The sequence below is a fragment of the Aythya marila genome (assembly GCF_965140915.1).
Source record: "Aythya marila genome assembly, chromosome: 9".
Taxonomy (NCBI): Eukaryota; Metazoa; Chordata; class Aves; order Anseriformes; family Anatidae; genus Aythya; species Aythya marila.
In genome coordinates this window covers 21,357,367-21,378,338 of record NC_139050.1, presented here as the reverse complement: position 1 = coordinate 21,378,338, position 20,972 = coordinate 21,357,367, and the positions used below count along the sequence as shown (strand labels likewise).

Here is a 20,972-nt window from a genome sequence, read left to right as displayed (position 1 = left end):
ACGGTAAATACAAACAGTTACCGAGTTAAATTCAAAGCTAGTAACAATTAAATGCATATCGACAACCATACAGAAGCAATTTTGTTCTCACCCAGGCATCAGGAGTGACAAAAAGTCAACAGAGAAGTGCAGACATGGCAGAGTGCTTGGAGAAGTCAATTGGCTTTAAGCAGAATTTCTAATTGGTTCTTTAAAACCAGAGCTGGTTAATTATGTGGTGTTGAATAAAAACATTTAAGCAGTCTTTTGATTGCTGTTTTTTCTTCTCTGTAAAGTTGTGTAAATATGATAAATTGTGTTTCTCTCCTTTATAAGAGGGACCGCACAAAATCTTTTAACCGGTCTGAAGGGAGAATTGACAAAAGACCTTTCAGATTGTGTAGTAAGTACTATGAAAAAGAGGTTTCTAGCTAGTAGCAAATACAGCTTTGAAGGGAATCATATAATTCCTTAGTTATAATGCTGTCTACAGTAAATACAGGCAGGTTAAATGAATGTTTAAAGAGAATAGACTTTGCACACTGTTCTCAGTGTTTTTTCTGAGCTTATAACACTGGCTTTTATTTTGAGAAGGGTGGTGTTGCCTCCCCTGTCCTTTCCAGCTCTTAGGTCACGAAGCAGCAACCTCACTGGGCTACTCATTCAAAAACCTTTCCTAAAAAAATAATAGAAATGGGTGAGAAAGAGTCAATCTAATGACAACTGTCTAGCTAGCAAATTCCCCCTGTGTTTTGACTGTGGAATTCAAATGCACACAAGACAGACTGTTTCTTGGACTGCATTGAATCCTGAAGTCGAACTACTCAAGGATAATTACACTTTTTATTAAAATTTAGATTAGAAGGGGCCTCCGGAGGTCACCTTACCCAACCATCTGCTATTAAAGCAGGGATAGCATCGGAGTTGGACCAGTGGTGTCCTCTGCGTGTGTTTGAACCTCACATGGCATGCTCTTGAGCCTCTGGAGGAACATCTCCCTCACATCTCTTGTTGCTAGCGGTGGGTGGGAGTCTCAGGAAGGGATGGATGCCTCTGCATCTGGGTGGCACTGTGCGGAGTGGCAACCTGTGTCTAAAAGATGCCTTACATTTCTCCAAAGGTTAACCTAATGCTGTGGCCTGAAAGACTGGGGAGAAAATCCTACTAAAATCTATGCAAAACATCCTCCCTGTGTTTTGGGTGTACCTCAGTTTTAAAAATGTCAAAATAAATATGAATATGCCTTTTTTATTTGTTGGTTTTCTAAATACTTAAACCAAACAAAACCTGCAACAACAAACAAACGGCCATGGATCGACATCTTCAGGAAATGTTTTTTGGGATAAGGTCACCCAAGGGAACAGGATGTGTGTGTCCATGAGCTGTCTGGATGTACCTAAGAGCTGGATATTTTTGTTACGTGAAATTTCATCCCCATGGAAATAAGGAATTAATAGCTGTTTGAGATAGATATTACAGAAGCTCCTCTGAACACCATCCAGGATTATTCAGCCTGGATGAGCAATAATAGCAGCAATTTAAAACTACTTGTTGAGATTTATAGCCAACATGCTGTGTGGTAAGAAATTGGTCCTCGTGGCAATTAACAGAGCAATAAAGCCAGGTACTTTTATTTGAAATGAATGCTTTTATATTGGCTAGTACATTATTCTTTTTCCATTAGAAATATAATTATGACAACATTTATGTATATTTTTTCACGTTTGAAGTCTTGTTCAGGCAGCATATTTAAATGAACACAACTTGAAACCTCTTTATTCTGTATTTCCCATAATTTAACATATTTGTGCCAGCAGGGCTTGTTTGGTGCTCATCAGCGGTCTTTGATAAAAGTAATTTAGAATTCATGGTGTAAACTTGTCTCCTGGTTTTGGGTAGAGCTGTCATATTGGTTGCAAAGCCACACGTTTATTTGTATGTGCTGTTAAATTCTCGCTGAAAATTCCTCCACTCTTTAGGCTAGAGTGTAGTGAACTATTTATGTTGCTGAACTAAATACGTGCTTCAAACGTGGCATGTGATCGGACTGTATGTAATGCATCAGAAGAGCATTACCTGCTGCATTACTTACAAACACAGCACAGTTTGGGCATAGCTTGGGGCAGTGGAGTTTTACCCTAGCATCCCTGAGTGCTTTTTGCCCTGGAAGGCAGCAATGCCAAGATGTCACATGCAGCGCGCAGTGGGATGAATAATATGGACAAAATGAGTATTCTGGCACAACCTGAATTTGCTTGTCAAGCACATGTAGAAAATGCACGTCCAGAGACCTTGATGGAGACTGAATAACACTTCTATCTATTGATTCCACAGAATTGCTCAATTATTGCTAAATGTATTTTGTGTTGCTATCAATCTAAATGATAGGCAAGCTGGGTATTATTTTCTACCACGAATGAAGCAGACAAAGTTTGCTGTTCTGTAATTTTCTGTATGTATGCATAGTATGCGAAAAGCTGTGACAAAGAGGAAAGGCTAGAACATGTAGGGAAATAACACCTGGCATGATTAATGAATATAATTCCTGGGTGTATTATATCTAGCCTGGGCTGTTGGAAATATGTGCTTGAAACTTATCTGCAGCCTGTGATTGTTCAATATCACAGCCTGGATTGGAATACTGAAACACAAAAATAACAAAACAAAACAAAAAAAAAAACAGTGAAAGGAAATTGTGCTTCAATCCTAGCGTTGCATGGGCCAACAAGACTGCATTGAATGAGATTTTGTTTTGTGATGTTTTTAGGACCAAGGCGTAAATTTGCTGTGGAATGGAAGGGTTTAATATGTTTAAGCGTGAACATCCGAGTAAATGAAGCGTTTGGGTGGCGTGTGGAGTGGCTACATTGTGTAATGAAAAAGGGCTAATAAGCACACACAGCTTACTAATATTGTTGTTTGTTTCGACTGATATTTCAAGCGTTTTGCTGAATGTGAAGCACTACGGGGCCTTTCTTTGTTCTTATCTTGTAAAACCAAGAATGCATGAATTTCGGTGCTGCTTTTTCCATCGCTCTAAAAGCAAAGCAGCTCAAGAGGAAGGCAAGAAGTATGCTAAAAATCTAGCAGTGGTTTCTCAAATGAAAGATTTTCTGGAATTATTACTCCTTTAATTCGTGTGGGTGGGTTTCTGCAAATAAATGATGAAAATTGATACTAGCTCAGAATTGTCTTTTTTAAACAAGTTTTTAACAAAAAAGGATTTTCACCAGCAGATCTGGTGAAAATGAGAAGAAATAGAGAATATTAAGGACTAAAGATTTATGTAGGAGGAATGTGCATGTAAGAGAAAGAAGGCTGTTAGTGTCCAGTTTAGTCTGAGCAAACCAAAAAAAGTCCTTTATTTTTCCTTTTAGTATGAGATTGGAAATAAGGAAGTGACTCAGTTTCTTGGAGGAAAGGAAAAAGTTGAAAATAGATGGGACATCATGTAAGCAAATGACTGATAGTTGCTGGGTGGAGGCAGGGGAGGCCGAGATTAGAGCAGGGAAGGGAATACCCGAGGGAGCTGGAGGATGGAGGGCCAAAGACTGGGGATGAAAGAAGCCTTGAGGAGGTGGAACACAACATGCAGATCCAGACAGCTGGCGTTTCCCAAACTCTGCAAATTTGGAGTAAGCTGTGAGAATCGATCTACCTGTTGCATCAGCTGCTGAAGGCATTGCCCTTGCTCTGCAGGTGTGGAGGCAGCTGGTGAACCAGCAAACCTCTCTTACTGCCAGTATGCGCCGAAATAGCAGCAGCTCCTGAAGTTGTGTCGCTTTGAGAGGCTTCCAGAAGGCTGGAAGGGTGCTTGTGGTGGGAGAGCCGTGCTGGTTAGCTGACTCGGGCAGGCCAGGGGCTGGTTTTGGAAGGGGGAAGAAGTAAAAGGTTTGTCTGAAGTTCTGGCTGGCGGGTTGCTCTGTTGGTGTTGCCTTTTGTTTTCTTCTTTCTTGCAGTATCTGCAGGGTTCTGAGAAGCTGGTCCTGGGTAAAATTGAAAGAAATTGTTACAAGTGTTTTCAGAATAAGCTGCATTAATACAGAATTCTGCAAAGCAGGAAGAAACGCTGTCTTTCTTTATCTTTTACAGTGAGGGCCCTTTTCACCCTGGTATCTTTTAAAGCACAGCTCTTACTATTCATTTACGTTATCTCACTTGATTTGTGGTACTTGGCGTTTAGATTTTATATTTGATGGAAAAGTCAGGCCTCCAGTACTCACTGGCCTCCTTAGCATGCCAACACATTTAAATAAGTTTTTGATTTATTAGCATATTTTCCATCAGTGGACAAAAGAGGGCTTATCTGCACAAGTCTCTTCCAGAAAAAAAAAAAAAAAAAAAAAAAAAACTATTGTGGAGGGCTACAATTTGGAAGAATCACATGGTGCTGTTTTTTAATTCCTATCTAAGCAATCTTTGCTGGATTTAGTCAAAACATTTCTTCTATCCCTAGAGCCAGCAGCATCCCGCAGAGGTGCTGTGTCCCACCTGCTAGCTCCGGCGTGTAGCACTGCCGTGCCCAGGCTGTGGTTCAGTCCTGGCCCTTCTGCTGGGATGCTCTCCATGTAGATTTTCCAAGGCACAGCTATAAATCACCAGTTCTTATATCTACCCGTGTAATTGGCATTGTTAGCTTAGTGTTTTCTGTCTGTTTTCTCATTGGTGCCCCGTTATGAGCCAGATAATAATTGTGGTGCAGCCTGTTATCCTCCGTGCTCCTGGTCGTTATTCTGTTGTTTTTCAGCTCTGGGCATTTTGGCCTTTTAGCTTTTGGTCACCTTGGGATAGTGAGGTTGTGCTTGTGTCATTTCCATAACTTGTGCTGAAATCTGTGAGAAGGGAGAGGAAGGAGATGCTAACTTGATCAGAATGGATTTTTTCCTTGCTGTCAGTGAGCTCGTAGCACCAATCTCCTTTCATCTCATAGGTTTTGTTTTTAGCACACTAGAATAAAGCATAGGAAACTGTGTAAGAAGCCAAAAGTAAACAATAGGATGCTTTGTTTACTGTGAGCATAATCTTAGCTTCTCCCCTTTACATCTGATAATGCTAAGAATAATCGTGGGGGGTTTCTTTGGATGCGTGTGGAATAAATCTCGAGTAAGATGCACCTGCAGTGGGTATGGTGTACGGGATGTCTGGTCCCTTAAAAATCCCTTGCAATGCAGTATAGTGAATGAATGGCTGATACAAGACAAAAATAAAAAAGAAACTCAAACACACGAGATTTTTGAGTTGGTTAATCCTTCCCCAGTGTTAGTATGAATGTCCTAGGAGTGGAAGGAGAGCAGTGCTGCGTGTGACACGCAGAGGAACGTGGGGTCTCAGAGCATCTCGTAGGAGCTCGGCAGTGACCCGCACAGGCGTGCTGGGAGGGGAGAGCCTTTCCCCAGCCTCTGCGGCTGCGGGCTGCCTGCTGCAGACAGCCGGGATGTGACCTGGCACCAGCGCACGTCCTGCTGACGTGGCCTCGGCGGGAGTGCGAGCAGGGCTGCGGGAGAAGGGCCGGCAGGCTCCAACTCTGCGAGCTTACAAGGAAGGGAAAGCAAGGCAGCCTGCTGCACAGCAGAGCAACACGTGGGCGAGCAGAGTGCACGCAGAAAGTTTGTCCTTGGATATAGCAAAAGAAAGCGTGGATCTTTTGTATTTTTCGCTTCCTAGGAATCTGCTGCTGGGAAATGCATTTATCCATAAAATTAGGACAGCAGACTGCAAAGACAAACGCTGGCCCAATGGGCTACGATTTCCAGCTTTTTTGGTTTTGTAAACCTGTAGGCCTTGTCTTTGAGGCTTGTGTTTTCTTTGTTTTACGTGTATATACCTACACCCTAGAGGATCAGCAGGTGTGATACATTTAAACTGATTTGAAGGGATGCTTTTAAAAGCAGTGTGTCATAACAGCATGCTGTATTTTTTTTTTGCGTCTCCCAATATCTGTGTATTTCTCCCCAAAACACAGAGAATCTGTGTGTCTGTCTCAGTAAAAAACAAACCCAGCTCTGCAGGAATGCTTAAATTGTCTGTGTAGGTCCTGCTCAAATGAAAATAGTCCTTCAGCTGCAGAACCAGTACATTCCAATCAATGGTGTCAGTCTGTTAAAATCCAAGATCCACATTCTTTACCCAGTCTACTCAGCCTGCAGACATTGCAAACACATTAGTCAGTGCTTTCAGTCTTTTTAAAGTGCATTAGTGCAGCTACAGTTTTAAGTTAGTAAAGCAATTATAAGCAGCCTCCTTAATCTGAAGCAGTTATATTTCTTGGCCAGAAGAGTCAAGAAATAATTCTATCAGCCTTATTAAATTCCATTGCTACTCCTCACAGACAAATGTTTGGTTTCCTATCCTTTTTATTCGTTGGCCTTTTGATTTTGGTTCATGTTTGTTTCACATACGCAATGAAAAATTCTTCATGGTACAACACAATTTGCAGAGTTAGCTAAAGAGCAGAGTTTATCTGATAAAAGCCAGCGTGAGCTGTTATAACCAGAAGGAGCTATTTGTCAGAAAAGTCTCTTGGAGAGAGGATAAAAAAAAAAAAGTGGAAGGGAACTGAACATCAAGAAGGTGGACAAATGCACAGGTGTGCTGGCTTCACTATAGCATCATCCGTCTTAGATACGAGATCTGGTAAGTCCTCGTGCATTTGATGTGATGTTGTGACACCCCTCTCAACAGGCTGTGAGAAGAATGCTGGTAACTGAAGCCCTGCCTGCTCTTGCCAAAACCAGAAGTAGCTGTTGTGGCAGCTGGCATTAACCTTGATTTAAAGGGAATCTATCATCCAAGTGCAAGGAAGCTTTAACCCTCTGTGTCAGCTCTGCCACGGGCTCGTCCTACAGAGCTTGTGCAGTGCATTGCTGGCTGCCACCCTGAATAGACCTTGCATCCTCAAATCACTTTGAGGAAGACCTTGGGATTTGTTGCTTTTAACCTATTCTTCGGTTCAGACTTTTTGGTGGAGAAGACATCACCTCTGTTCCATCAGCATTTTCCTTGGATTCTGCTCACTTCTAAGGACTTTCAGTGTATATTTGGCGAATGAGATCTTTAATCACAACTGTCTGAGGCTGCAAAACAATTTGCTAGAAGCAAAGCAGTGCTGCTGCTGGCTCTAATGATATGCTTTCTGTATTTTAGAGTGTCAAGAACTATTTCTTGCAGGAAAGAAATTTTATGTTCTCCGCAAAGCAAGTTTGCCAATTTTATAGCTTTTATTAATTTCATGTGATCCATTGTGACTGCCTGAAATTGGCATAGCGGATATATTTGATATTTATAAAATGGCTAAGGCAGTCATTTCCTTCCATGTAGTCAGACTGCTAACCCAGGAAGACAGACATTTAGCAGCAGGCTTTAAATGCAGACTTCTTTTGAGTTGCCCATTTGAAGGACGAAGGGGGGAAAATCAAAGAGGCTTGGTGGCAGATTCCAAATGCTTACACCTGGAACTTCACTTAGGAATTGCTGATGAAGTTCCCTCCCTGAGGGAGCCTGAAGACACTGTGTTCACGTCTGTGGCAGCAAGGCAAGTAGTCTGTCAATTGTAAAACTAAGGTAGGAGACGTGGATTGGGGATCCGGAGGAAGCACATAGTCACTCAGAAGTGTTACTGGGCCTTTTATCATCCTGGTGTTTCTTTTTTCTAATTATACAACAACAAAACAAACCAAAAAAACAACAGCGAGAAAAACAACTCAAATACATAGTAGTAGTTAATTGAATTGACTTTAAATGTTGTGGTGGTAAAGAATGTAAAGTGGATTGTTTGTTGGTTTTGCTGAACTTTAAATTGCATTTGTGCCTACCATAAAAAGAGAAATCTGTAGTGGCTGTACGTGATCCAGCTGTTGACCCCGCTGTTGGACTTCTTGTCAGACTTCTGGGTTGGAGAGCTTTCCCTCTGCAAGTCTAACCTGGTCTATATTTAGATATAGTATGTATGATCATATCCTTAAGAGGTTTATTTGTTCCTTCTGCACATTGTTTTCTCACAGGCACCGAGTCCGTGATATTGCAGTGATTGTCCTTACAGTGGCTGCATCCCTGACTTAAAGAAGAAAACTAAGAGGGGAAAAAAAAACACCATTCAACAACACTATCTGTTTTGAAATTGCGTAATTCTGGACAGCCTTAAAGTAGTATCATTAATATTTATCGAAAAAATAAATCTTGAATATGACTTTTTATTCTAAAATATTCAACATTTAAATAACGTCCATACAGCTTTCAGACAAAGTTGCATAAGTAACCATATGGGCTATGTTTACCCAAATGTCCACTTCTAAGTGATGCACCTCTTCAGCAAGGCTATACTCTAGGTTATTTATAAAAATCCAGCCTAAAATTCTTAGAAACGTGCATGCTTTTGCTTGCCGCCTACCCCTGCTAAGGACCAGCCTCTTCAGGTGCCGTCTTGGCTAGGCCGCTGCGGATGAACTTGCTGTAACAGCATAAAGCATTATTTTTATCTCAGCAGAAGATATTATCTCATAATAACATTTTTGAACGTTTCTAGCTGAATTGTTCTGAGTGCTGGAGCTGTGCCTGGAGAGGGGACCGAAACACAATGCCAGCCATTCTCAATTGTGAGGGCAAGGAGCTCCGAGCGTGGCGAAGAGACTGTGAGGAGTCGGGCGGGAGCGCAAGGGGCCTTCTGTCCTGGGCCCTGCTGACAGCACGAGGCTCACAGCAGCGCCAGCATTTGGCTGATTCCTAAATGTTGATACACTCAGATATGTAAAAATAGCATTAAATATGGCCCCTGCATTGCCTTATAGCTGGTAGTCAGTGATCGGAGCGTGGTGGAAGTGTTCATGGCCTCTGGAAGTGGCAAGCAAGCACTGCCGGTGATCCGCCCGCAGGGCTTTCACAGAGGGTGCATTACGTTTCCTTCACAAGGTAGACGTGCCTTGCCTCCCTTGGGGGAGAATTCTGATATTTTGAATGTTTATCAGCCATCTGCGAAATGGAATGAGCATAATTGGTGGCTAATTGTTTGAAAGAACTGCGAAATACAATTACGAAGAGTTAAGCTGAAACAAATTGTGTTTATGAAATCTAGCATAAGAAATACTATATTAATCCTGCCTCGATACCAGGAAACAAAATTAGTATAATTAAGACTATCATATTGTAATTTTCTTGGCGACTAGATGCTTCGGCTGCTGCCTTTCTATTTTAATGCGGTTGGAGCAGACTGGCTTCCTGTCAGGTGGTGCCTCCTGCCGCCGCTGCCAGAGTCCTCATAAAATTACTTTGTTTACTCCTGTCATTGGACGTAGGAGATGCTACTGTTGTTGACTGGAAAAAGTGCTCTAAATTGTGCATTTTGGCTATTTTGTTGTGGCCACAGAGTAATTTTGCAGGCTTTGTTAGGCCACGCTTTGCCAGTCCAGCTGGAAGCCCCGTTTACGCAGGGAGCTCAGGCTCTGAGATGCCTTCTCCGTGGCTGCTGCTCGCTGAACCCTGGTCTCCATCTCCATGCTAAGGAAAAGGTTTGGGACTTCAGTAGTGTTTTGTGAACTTACAGATTGCTACCTGGAATTTCGCTGAAGGAACTCTTCAGGTTGCAAATCGCCTTCCTGCAGCTGCCACTCGTGTCAGCAAGGAGAAAGCTCAACAGCAAAAACCTACAACTTCTGCTTAGCAGCGTGCGAGAAGCTCTGCACTCTGTCTCATTATTTTGTAGGTTGTATTGGCCTCTTTAATAGGTGAGACAGTGCTGGAGAGATACTGCCACGTCAGCAAATAGTTGTAGTTAGGGTAGATGAATAGAGGAGGTGAATATTGCAATGTTAACAAGAATCCAGTTACACGCTGTATGATGAAAAGTAAATCAAGTAACTTGGCTATTTATATTTAAGTAAACTTAAGCACATTTAAAAAGATCATAGAAGTAGCAATCATAGCTATTTCAATGCCAGGAGGGAGAAACGTAAGGAAAGCAGTTACAGATTGGCACTTTTCAATTAGTTTATTGTTGCACGTTTCTGGCTGATGAGATGGTGGATTTGTTGTGCAGTGTGCTCAGGTCAGAAAAAATGAGTATGTAACGGAGCTGTTATTGTTGCAGTTTGTATGTCACTATTGTGAACGCATTCAATTAAGGGATAATTAGCATAATGCCTGCTTTGATCTCTTCTTAATGGTTTAATTGCTTCTCTGAGTTAAACAAACACTATGCTTATTTTACAAAATTTTCCCTTGGGAGCTTGTCACATGGAAGTGTATGTGCATGTATTTATTTTTTAAGCACCAAGAATAATCATTTATTTAATTAAGCTTCTCCTGGAATTCTCTTTTGGGATATTCTTGGTTCATAAGAGCTGCCTGAATAGCTAATGTGTCACAATAGGCTAGGTAGGAGTGATAATGGAATTGTCAACTGGAAAACAACTGTGTATGCTAATGATCCGATTATTATTCCAGGGTCATCTGGCTGTCTGGCTTTGTGGAAATAAGTACCAGCATACATTTCCCTGTACTTTGTGGAATGCTTTCACAGATTCAAAGCCCTGTGACAGCTCCAGATGTGAGCGCTTGCCCTCTGTCCGTGAGGATTGCCCCAGCAGTAGCACATTGGGCAGCATGTAGCTGCAGACCAGAGATCTCCTCCTCCTCCTCATGCACTCAGCTACTCGCCAGGTCCGTGCCCCTCTTCCCTCTGCCCCATGAAGTCCTGGGGCTGGCAGGGCAGAGCTTCCCAGCTCGGCTGGCTTGGTGTCTGCAGGGACTTGTCGCTGCAATGGTCCTGAGCTGGTAGGCTGCCCTGCAGCACACCCGCAGCTTCCAGAGGTAGCGATATACTCACAGGGCAGTAGGAAACTGTACTGTCTGGTTCTTTTCATCCTTTTCCTGTATTTTTTAATTTTCATTCCTTACTGTTTTTTAGTGACACGTTCTTTCTGTACACGTCACGTAACAGCATGCCTATCAGAGCTTCCTGGAGATTGCAGAAAATAACAGAAGGAATGGCCATATAATGTTTAAAAACCTTTTCTGGCATGGGTGAGCTTTTACAAAGAAGCATACTTGTAAGAGATGTTCAGTGTCTTCTTTTTGCTTGCCTGCACTTCCAGAAGCCATCTACTCTGCCAGGGTACTAGAATTCATCATGTGTTTTATCAGGATTTGCTTCTTACAGAAGCTCTAAGCAACATGCAGCCTCACCAGCTGGCTCCTTTGCAGTGTGGTGTCCCCTGTTTAGCAGTGACATTATTTAGTACAGGAATTGAACGTTTTCCAGAGAGCTCCCCAGCCAAGGAATCTTGGCTCCCAAAATCCTTCAGGGGAGGGTACAGTTACTACATCAACGGGTTCTCCCTTTCCTGCACATGGGGTATTTGCCACGTTTCCTTCAGATGGTTTTAACTGCCGAGTTAATTCATGCGCTGGTTAAAATCTCATTTAAATAAAACTGTCTTAACTGTGTGTTACTTGCCTAGTAGTGAAATGCTAACTCTGGCTTCCAGATGTAGCCCACTTCACAATGGAGTTTGGAAATAACACATTAAACAACTTACCTGGTGCTGTTTGGAGACTGATTGCAATGATAAACTCTTATGGGAATAATCTCCTTCATGGAGGCTATGAAAATACACGTGTGTGGGTGGCGGTGGTGTGTGAGTGAGTTTTAGTTTATGACCAGAAGGGTACACGGAGAAACTTTTTACTCTGGTAGATATTAGCGTGCTGCTTTTGATGAGCATATAAGCGGTAGCAGAACTTTTATCAAACTGTAAGTTTCAAGTTGTTGTTGGAAACTCACAGTTGTATTTCTTCAGCACATGGCGAGATACTAAATTGAAAGAAGAACTTGTGGTGAGGCATGTGGAAGTGATAGACATAATTATGGCTGTAAATGCAAGTAGTGTAACAGTAGTTCCAATCAAGCAGAAATATTTGTCATGCAGAACATATGGAAGCATCCTGAGTGTGCTTTAGTGTAAGCCATGTGTTGTTGTTTTTTTTTTTTAAAAAAAAAAAAAAAAACACACAAAGCCCCCCAAACTAGTCTCAGTCCTGCTGTTTTGCTGAATTTTTCTGCTCCTCTCCACTGCAGCAGTTGCTCCGCAAGTGGAGCAAACTCCTCCAAAGGGCAGGGTGTGCCCAAAGGTTTTGCAGTTTCTTTATTAATGCCTTCTCTGTTTGAACTGTGGCCTTTTATGTCTTCAAATGGCATAAGCTTGCATTTTTCTCAAGGTGAATCTAAGACTAACATTTTGTTGACAAGCCCAGCAAATTGAATAAATTAAATTGAATTTCCATTTTCAGGGCATCCTGAGTAGCCGAACATCAAATTTGGGTGAGCTGTTTTATATTACGTAGTACACACAAAAATAAAGAAATGAAGTTTTACAAGGAGATATCTGGCATTTGCTAAGTGCTGCTCATGGACGTAGCTATTGCCATTCTATACATAGAAAAAAAAAAAAGAAAAGAAAGGTTATACACAAAATGGGTTAAGTGAATTAGCCAGTTATTCGAGCCAGCTGCTCTGCTAGAAATAGAAGTATAGCTATTTTCTAACCCCAAGCTGTGTAGTTGCTCTTCAGTACTACTGCGTCTCCTGTGTTTTGACCTTTTTAAAGCCCTTCTTTTGTCAATCGAGAAGGTACATTTCAAATACCAATTGCAGTATCCAGCTTGGAGCATTATTTTTCTTGCTTTATTTTTACTTTAAGATGGATGTGCCCGGCAGACGACGTGGCTAGTCTTATCTGCCTAAGTCCAGCGAGTTGCTAAATGCAGTTTGTGAAAACGTCTAGGCGTTTTTACAGGGAACTTCTTGTGATCTGCAGTGTAGTGAGTAAAGCAGGAGTAATTCTGATTTAAGTACAAATGCGGTTGGAGGCTGAGAATTATTCTTCATGCTAATTGGCCTTTAAAAGCACCCAGCAGTGATGCTGATAGGGAATGCACGCCTGATTTTAAGCGGCGTACACGTCCCCATGGCTGTCACCGAGGCTGTTGGTGTTCTCAGCAGCTCCATAGCAGAGGTTTCTCTCCCCACATCTCCACCCCGAGCACGAAGCGACCCTTTGGTGCATGTTTGTCGCTGCTGTGTATGGGCCCGGCGTGTCGGCACCTCATCCTTCTCCTCAACGAGACGTGCCTGTGAAACGTGGCCAGCACAGGGCGGGAGCCTGGGCCTGTCTGCAGGGAGGCCAAGCTGAAGTTTCTCAACAGCCGGTGCTGCAAACGTGGCCCCTTCAGAAGGGCCTTCAGGGCACCAGAGTTCAGTTCTGCTGGGTTTGGGTTTCGGGCCTTTCAGCGCTTTGTGCAGAAGGGACGTGCTCCAAAGGTAAGAGATCCTGCTTGAAAACTTGAGTTGTGTTTTCCTGCATTGCATTTCTGGACAGAGGTAACAGCGTCAATAGTTAATTCCTTATTTCCATTTTGTTTGCCAGCATCCGCCAACACAGTTTCATCGTACGAAAGAAACTAAACCCCTTTTGCCCCTCTCTGGTGTTTTTTCTTTAGCATTTATCTGCAGGTTACTCATCTCCCCCCGACCTGGGAAGCCGGGCGCTGCTTGCCCCGCGCTGCAGAGATTTCAGAGCGGTGCTCGCTGCTCGGCTCGCAGCGCCACGTAATTGTTCCTCTGGCTTCTGCTGCTCCCCAGCAGTTCCCTTCCCTGTCCTTTTGTGCGAGTGGAGGAGAGCAAAGCCTTCGCTGATAAAAGCAGCAGTTGTTTTGGACGCTGTAAAAGTAGCTGTTTGTTACAGCTGACCTGACCTGACCTGACGGATAGCTGCTGCTGAAAGACATGACCTTACCATGTTCTCTCCACCCCTCACGTCATCTCCCACTGCTTCCTTTGCCTCTCGCTGGTATTTGCCTGACCTGCTAGCCTGTTCAGGGAGGGAAAACCGATCCCGTAACAAAATGAATAGCTTGTCTGGCACTTTGACTCATCGAACAGCTCCCACAGCTCAGGAGGAGAGGAGGAGGAGATGAGGAGGCACTCGCTCACAAACCCAAGTCACCGTTTATGCACCCTGGTTGGAAAATAGCGTGAGTTAGGAGCATGAGCCGCCTGTTACAGCGGTTTGAAGGCAGGAAAGGTATCTGCTGAACTCCGTTCATCTCAACACACAATTTAAGCTCGTGGAAGCTCCGGCCGGCAGCAGCGGAGCAGTCTGGGGCTCGGCACTGCTTTGGCTTGCGCTCTTACGGTGGGCTTTTGAAATGCTGCCCGTGAAGAAACCATCAATTATGCTCGAGGTAACCTTGGGCTTCTGTCTCCTGCAAACCCTATTGAATGTTTGCTAAGCTGCCCAGAAAGAAGTGGAAATTTTAAATGCCCAAGGGGAACTTGAGCAAAGGAGGTACCGGGCAGTCAGCTGTCACGTTGGTTGTATGGAGAGCTGCTGGGAGAGCAGTGCCTTCTCTTTGATTTATCTGCGAACAGTTTAATTTATTCTCAAGGAATATTGAGCAGACGTGTCACGGACCAGTGAGCTGTAAGCAGCACACAAAGAGGCCGTCCTCAACCTCCCTGCCCCGAGTCAGGAATTCTTTCACAAAAGAATGTTGCATCAAGAGAAAATTCCTCCTTAATTTCAGAGCAATATAAATTCTTCAGTTCACAAGCAGTAGTCTCTCTTTCTATTGTTTGTTTTGTTCTTCTCTCCAAATACCAGGAGCACAAGGGCTCCTTTTGGACTTAGGAGAGCTTGGCACATCTTATTTGAAATTCAGCAAAGGACTGGTTTGTCCTGCTTGATCTTCATGACTTGCTCACAACTTGATCTGCATGTCTTGCGTTTTGTTGCTTCAGTTCCCCCACTCCACGGGACACAGTTGTGACTCAGTTAACAGCCTGACACTGCGACGGGCAGCTCTAACCCCGAGCAGCCCCAGGAGTTGGGGAGAAGAACCTTTAGGGTGGCGTGCTTTTTGTGTCTCAGCTCTTCATCGTGCTGTGGCTCCAGTGCAACAACAGGAATTCTCCTGATCAACTCAGAATTTTGGCACTTCGGGGATGCCATAATATGGAATGGTGTTTTTTTTTGTTTGTTTTGGGGATTTTCCTGGTTTTGTTTTGTAACGTCGTCGTTGCACCCATGGGATGGGTGGCGTTGCAGGAAAATGCGACTTGGTATGTACTACTTCTCCTAAAGCCGTGGTTGCTTCTGGACAGCCTCCAAAGCCTCTTGAAGTAGCCAGTTTTCATCGAAGGAAAATGGTTCTTGGCATCGTCCTCCTGAACTGATGCTTTACTGAGATATGGATTTGCTTTTCAGTGGTTCTCCAAAATGTTTTTCCTAAAGAATCAGCTGACAGCAGCTCATCCATACAGCTGTTGTGGTGTTGCACTGCCAGTTTACATGCTTAAATCTCCAACAAATTGAGACTAATTCTACCAAATGTTTTTGAGGTTCCTGATTTTACAAGTTCAAGAGATAAAATTCATGCCCTCTTTCTTGCTACGGGGATCTTGATAAAATCTGATGTCTTCATTGCTAGAGGAGCTAAAGAACGGTGATTGACTTCGGCTCCACTTTTGTTCCTGGAGTGGAAAGAGGATAAATTGCTGCCATGAGATTACTGTATGTTCAGGCAGGGCCTCCCTTAGTTTATATTGATAAAATTGGAATTTTTTTTGGTTTCACAGTGGCTCAGGCAGATGCTAATATTGGTTCTGTGTAGCGTGCTCCCAAACCCTTCCTTACCTTGCAGTATCCCATGCAGAGCTCACAAGAAGTTACAAACAAACCTCAGTGTGGAAGAGTGGTGCCTGCTGAGCAAATCCTTCAGGACCAGAAGTCGCTTGCTTCCCGTGGAGCAGGAGGGTGGCAGAGCAGAGAGACAGCCCAACGCATCGCCGTTAGGCGTAATGCACGGGCTGTCTGTGCACGTGTGAATTTTCACCCAAGAGCTTCGCTCGCATTTGTAAAGGAGAAATTTTGTCCGTCGGATGTTTCTGCTTGACCTTGAGTTATGGTGGTGAATGAGAGAGCCTGAAAAACACCCCGAGGGAAGGTTTGTGCATCTGGGAGTTTATTTTCCTCGCCCATGGGCTGCTTCCCTCTCCGCCTTTTTTACATTTCTGTACTGCCTTAAAGCTCAATCTTCTTGCTGGCCTCTTGAAACACGTATTTTGTCTCATCACCAGCTTTATTTGAGTGGTGCAGACGCTTTGCTAAGGCCGGCCGTTTCAGCGGACCTGCTGGAAGAGGAGCTCTGGCTGCCTGGAGACAAAGCGCGGCGCTGCCTGCCCGCAGCGGGACCCGGCTCCCACCTGCAGCGGGCACACAAAGGGGCTCTGTGCTGGCTCCGCGGGGCTTTACAAAGTTTGAAAACTGAGCTCTGTGGGGAAAATAGACACAAGTTCCCTGCTCAGATTGTGATTCAGGTATTTCAAAGGGAAGCAGCGGTGCACCTGCTACCTGCTTGGAGATGTTATCGCACAGTTACCATCACAGTGGAATTAGGGCTTACTATTTCTTGTTCAAAATGACTTTCTAAGAGGGGATGCGTTTGTTGTAGCATCTCTCTCTGGTGTTAAAGGGGATCGTAGGCAAAAACTATAACCTAGAGCACTGAGTTGCTCCTCTGGCTTTCAGTTAGGGTATGTGAGCAGCGATGGTAAGTTCTTCTCAGGCGGGGATTTATCACGGAGAAGGAGAGGATTCTGACATTTTCCTTTAGCTGGGGCTCGAGTTGAAGCATGTGGTGGTGGTAACTTGGCAGTCCTGTGTGTCCTCATACTAAAACCTAGGCAAGCACTGATCTGCTCTCAGCTTCAGCTGGACGAGCGCTTGGCACTTCGTTATGTTTTGCCAGTGGGCAGCTGCCTTAGTGCCAGGACACATTTGGATTTAAAGTGAAAAACACCTCCATGGCAGGGAGAAATGATTTCTTTTGACATTCCTTGAAGCAGAAACAGCTGCGTTCAACTTTTTCTTTTTTTTTTAAAAGCACCGTGGCATCTCCCTTGATAATCAGAATTACAGCTGAGCGTGAACAGCAGGGCATACTTTTGTGCGGAGTCACTCGGCGAAGTGTTGCAACACGGATTATCCGACGTGAAACAGCTGTACTCGCTGCTAATAGAGACAATTTGACAAAGCACCAGCATGGATTTTTCCCACAGTAACAGATGTGCAGTCGCTTGCCACCTCCCTCCCCATATTGCCCCCATCTGCGCGGAGCTCCCGCAGCCCGGTAGGTGCGGCGCAGCGCAGCCCCCCGAAGGGCTGCGCTTCTCTCAGCTGTGGGATGAAATAGTTGTCTTGTGACTAACCCTGAGCCGTCAGCTGGGAAATTTTAATGATTTGGAAGAGAGCGTTTCTGCTTTGCTCTCCTTTCTAAATCGTAATGGCTGGTAGATGCAAATGTGCCTTAGGTTCCCAACGTGCACCAAGGACAGCTAAGTAAAATTCCCTCGTGTTGGGGTTAACAGACAATAAATTCATAACTCATTGAACCCCTCCCAGGTCCTCCCTGACAGTGCAACCAGTGCTTTCCTTGCACATGGGGGAAATCTATCTTACAGCAAAATAGCACGGGGCTCTGGACAGCGCGAATCCATTTCCCTTCCTTCTCCACCTGCACAAGTCAATCTGTTATTCCGTGTTTAATTTCTCAGTGGAAGCACCTGTGATTACAATTACCTGTTTATAATTAAACTAGTTTATAATAGAGACCACCTAAATATATTAAATAGGACCAGAACGAGTTTTGCCTTGGGGAAATCATTGACCTTTGAAGTAAGAGGAAAGGGAGAGGGAGGGAGAGCAGGAACTGTGTGGGGCGCATGACTTCAGCACGTGTTTTGATTTATTTCTGGTTGTTTTCTTTTTCAAATAGCAGACAGTCCTCCTTGTTGAAATGCAAGATACTGAATAGCAGAATGTGATCACAGTTGCTTTTTAAAGACACAAAAATACTTCTATCCGAACACCAAGAAGCAGGGACAATTTCATTTCCAATATCCGTGAAGTAATGTTTTTCTCAGCTGACTAACAAGCTGAAACTTGCTCAATTTTTCATATTTTTGTTTTTTTGGACAGCTTTCTCAGATACTCTGTCTCCATGCCTTTAGAACAAACACAGTGAGGCAAATAACTTTAAAATCTTGTTTTTGTATTAGCTTACCAATCACCACTGAAAGCTTTACTGGAAATGTGTTTGTGGGAAAGAAATCAGGAGAGCAGGAGGTAAGAAATATATGGAATCAGAAAAATCCTGGGGGTTTCAGGAGGCCTAAACTTAAACAATAACTTGATGATGTTGCTTGACTTGGAGCATAACCTAGTAATGAGATTATTTAATCACAAAATAAATTTTAAAAATAAGGAAACTAGACTACAGCTTTTAACTCCTCTGCTGTTGTTTTTTGGCGGATGTTTCTTTACATTAGCAATGTGGGATTCTTTAGGTGCATCTCTGAAGGGACTTTCTCTGAAAGAGCTTGGTGGCGTTGGTTTCTGTGACTTTTTCACGTTTCCTTGAGGCTGTGTCCTGACAGCCGATTGCCACCTGCATCTCTGGCATGGCATCAGCTCCAAATAAGAAGTGGAAAGCTCAGTCGCGTGGTCAGAGGTTCGTGCAAGTATTACAAATCAAGGATCGTGGTTTACATTGAAGGAAAATGCATCCTGTCAACTCCAACTTCAGAATACCAGACGCTCGCTTTTTACTGCATTTGTGGTTTTATTTACGTCTTTGATTTTTCTTTTCCTTCAGGAAGCTTGCTATAACCTGGAAAAAAAAATTCCCAACTGTGTGCCAACAAATACTTTCTGTAACAGACTGACCTAAGGCATTAGACCCAGAGACTGGGACACGAGGGAGCAGCCCGCTGCCAGCTCCTCAGTTGGTTTGTCCTTTGCTTCAGGGTCTCTGGGTTTTGTGACTGAAAGCCAGAAGGAAATACAGCCATGTCAGTAATGTGCACGCGGTATGCGGTGGGCAGATGAGTGTGCCATGAGGTCAGTTAGGCACATTTAGGAGACAACATATAAAATCGTTGTAATATACTGTAATATACCCAACCATTCCCTTTAACGGACTGGCATCAGACCTTGGGGTTGAACTCTGGTTTCTCTTTAACACCTCAAATGCTTCACAATGTTTTAAGCAAGACGAAGATACCTTTCGTTTTTGTAGTTTCCTGTATGTACTATGCACACATGCATATATTATTGTATTACCTATAGTGCTAATCGGGATTTTGGTGTTATAGACCCTAATCATTCTATTTTTAAAAATCGCTTCTTTTGTTAGACTTGTGCTGAGTGGTTTTGGTTCCTATGGGGATTCACTTCACTGGTGTAAGGGGAAAGACCAAGATTTGGGTACCCCTTACTTACATAAGTAAAAGATTTACAGAAAGTATTTATGTATGGAACCCTTCTATCTTCAGTAATGCTTTTAGTTTGAATGAGGAGTGCTAGATTCCTGTACAAACAATGTAAAGTAATCAGGAGTAATATTCAACCTTGCTCAATTAGGAAAAAGAATACTTTGGAAAAAGTATTGAAAGTTTTGATGGCTTCTTCTCCACTTCCTTTTTGTATTAGTCTTATTTATTATTATTATTATTATTATTATTTTTAGTTTTCAAATTTGATTTAAACCTCAGGCTCTTCCTTCAGTTTTGTAACTGTGCAGTAGTGAGCAACGATAAATAAAAATATCTGCTCCTCATCTGCTAAGTCACTGCGATTGCTGGGGAAACTGTTTATAAAATTCACAAAAACTTGTTTATGTCAACTTAGGATGACTCCAGAAATAGTACGTGGATCCTGTCCGCGTGCTACAGTCCCTGCCGTGCTGGTGGGGTGAGGCTGCGGGCTGCTTGGTCTTGCAGTTCAATTTGTGTGAGGACGTGAAGTCAAACACCAGAAGTGTCCAGCTGCACCTGTTCAAATGGGTGGAGTACTTGGAATGACGTTCTGCAGAGGTACGTCGGCAGGTTTGTTCGCACTCCCTGAAATTCAAACTGATGATTAGATAACCTGCCTAGGCAAGGCAGGTTAAAGTGTAATTTTTAGCTGCCGACTGCTTTATCGGCGTGTGACCCAGAAACACCAGCTGAGATGACACGCTTACTGCTTTTGTGTGTTGTCTTGGTAATGATGAGTGTAGCATCATCCTTATAGCTCTTCGCCCTGTCACAGCGTTTTTGGGTTCAGAAGAGTGCTTGTAATATTCTCACTGTGTGTAGTAGCAAATATTAAATGTGCCTATAACCATTTACGTATGTATCATATATATGCACAGTACATATTTAGAACATTGTGAAATTATTGCATCAACCTAATTAAGTCAAGGGGAAGCTTTACCAGCAATTAGACTCTGAAGACTTTAGTTTTGAATAAGGGTTCTTTTCGTACACTCTCATTACCCAAGGTATGGTGTTGCTGGAAGGCTGCTGGCCTGCCAGCGCTGCATCTCGGGGAGCTGACCGACTGCAGAAGGCATTTCCAGTGCGTCATTAAGACTCGTAAGAGATTGTGTTTAACGCCACAAGTCCTACCCAGCCCAGTGGCACAACAGGGAATACAGCTTGGGGCTCCCCAGCTCCCTTCCAGTTTTCCCTTCCATTAAGCGCTGCTTCCTGTAAGTAATAAAGCACGAAGGATGATGCATTATGCCTCAGAACAGCTTGCGTGTGTCTATATGGATTTTTTTTCTCCTTAGTGGGTTGGTAAAGTTCACTTGCAGACAATTCATCCCAAATGCAGAGTGGAACCACCTCGGCTGCTTCCGCTGCTCTCCAGCTAGACGCTGCACTGCGCCTGCAGCCTCGGGGTGTTGCGCTGCTGGTACACAGGGCCCGTGAGTCATCTTCTGGCCGCCGACCTGTGCTGCAGAAGGCCAAAACGAAAATCTCCACCCTGGGTTGAAGAAAAGAATGGAGCTAAAACAGCAGTTTCTGGTTCTCCATGAGACTATCGAAATATCATAGCTGTCTGGGAGCTTCATTTGTGCCCTGCCCCTTGGTTTTTCTGTGATAATTTTCTCCGTGTCTC

General features: G+C 43.6%; 1 protein-coding gene across 1 annotated transcript in view; it reads left to right on the top strand.

Annotated features, from left to right (window-relative positions):
- Positions 1–20,972, top strand: part of FNDC3B (fibronectin type III domain containing 3B) — a 175,206-nt gene that overhangs the window by 38,543 nt on the left and 115,691 nt on the right. The gene's annotated exons all lie outside the window — the stretch shown is intronic.